This window comes from Talpa europaea, assembly GCF_964194135.1.
Source record: "Talpa europaea genome assembly, chromosome: 6".
Taxonomy (NCBI): Eukaryota; Metazoa; Chordata; class Mammalia; order Eulipotyphla; family Talpidae; genus Talpa; species Talpa europaea.
The window spans coordinates 34,408,978-34,411,020 of NC_140072.1; positions in this window are offsets into that span (position 1 = coordinate 34,408,978).

Here is a 2,043-nt window from a genome sequence, read left to right on the forward strand (position 1 = left end):
AGGGCCCGTGAAGCTTACTCCATTAGTCGCTGGGGCTACCATAACAAAATGGTCCAGACTGAGTGATTTAGACTACAGGACTTATTTTCTCACAATCCTGGAGGCAGATAAGGTGTCGACAGATGGATTCCTGGGGAGGGCTCTGTTCCCAGCTTGCAGACAGCTGCCTTCTCACTGAGTCCTCAGGTGGCAAAGCAAGAAAGCTCGCTGGTGGTATTTTCATAAGGACACAAATATTACAGGATCGGCCCACCCGATGACCTGATTGATTACTTTCTTAGAGGCAACATGTGCAACCACATCATCCCTAGAGCCTGATGTCTCTGCTCTTTTGACTGCACTGAGTTAACCATCTTTCAAAATGAAAAAAATGGACCAGAAAAGACAGTGATCCAGGGTCATATGTTACAGGTGGGAGAGCAGAAGGGATGGCAGCTGCCCTTGACAGAAGAGATGATCCATAAAATGTAGATGGATGGATTAATTAAGTGATAGAGAAATGAACAATGGAAAAAAACAGAAAAATAGGGCAGAAGGGAAATGAGAACATTGGCAAAGATGGAAACACACACTGACAAGAAGATGCAAAAAAAAGTAGGCAAAAGATAAGATGTACAGGCAAAGGGATGGTCTGGGTTCTCTAATTCTCATCTCTCTCTAGAACATCTTTCTGGACCAGAAGTGCACCACTGCTGTCAGCTATAACTATTTCTTTTCTTTAGCACACTAGGTAAGCACAAATAAATAAATAAACAGACATTACACTTACTAGGACTCAAGCACCCTACCCGAACCCCAGGAGTGACATTTTGCCCATCCAGAGGTCTCACTGGTTTCTGCACACCAAGCACAAAGCAAGCATCACCGTGTGTGTGGCAGGCTGGCCCCAGACTGACAAGGGAGAGCAGACCTCGGCATCGAGGTGGAATTCTGAGCTGACACTGGGTCAGGCCAGATGAGCTGAAAGCCAGAGGAGCTGACAGTTTCCCTTCTACTTGCTCTGCTTTAAAGTAAACTTCTCCCTTACGTTCATGTGAGGAAAACCTGATGTGGGTCCATTCAGGTAACAAGAACTAAACCAGGTAGCTAAAGTATGAGTTTTCTATAAGTCTTTTCATCAAATCATTTTTGACTTCATTTAAATTTTACCTTTTTTTGGAAAAATGCAAATTATACTCCTATGACCCTCTGCATCATCACCCCAGAATTGTTTTCTCCTGCAGCCATGGACATCTCAGGAGAAGATGAAGCCTCCCAACTGGGCATCTCGGCCGGCTCCCTTCCCGCTTGCACATACACACCACAATCATCCCGCACTCCTGCGCCACCACAAAGAACCAAGTGTTTCAGAAGCATTTTGAATTGTGAGGCTGCCAGCTGCAATATCCTGTGCAATCAGCATTTTTGGATGAAATATTTGTGGATGTCATAAGAACAGTGAAATGGGAAATATCAGAAATACTTTACCTGGGACCCTTCACCCGGCCAATTCCTCAGGGCCTGGCACAGCAGCGGAGCGTCAGGCTCAGAGCAGGAAGACTAGTGTTCCCTCCAGGGGTCCATCTTTCTCTGTTCTTTGTTCAAAATTTTGATGGTGTTATAGTTTCCAATAGGTTAGCTGAGTCTTTGATGGAAAGCATTTATAGCTGCCTGACCCAGATATATGCTCAATTTAATGTGTGATGAATATTATTATAAGCATGATAACGCTATGTTTATGTTCAGCATCTCTCTAGGTTGCACACCCCTCAACCCTTCCCCATTGGGACACAGGAAAGAAGAATGATATGTCATTCCGCTATACAAATCTAGCAGTTTCTGGTATTTGGTAAAAACACAATTGTTTCTTGAATTGAATATGACCCCTCACTTCAATAAAAGTAGTATCAACACTTCTTGGCCTGAAAAGGCTATTGTAAACAGCTTGTTATGTGAGCAATTTAATCCCTCCTCTTGCCTCCACCCCCAGCACAGTCAGCAGGTGGAAATACTTCTCACCAGGTATGCCACTGGACTGGGAATAGGGGTAGGAAGTTTCTATTA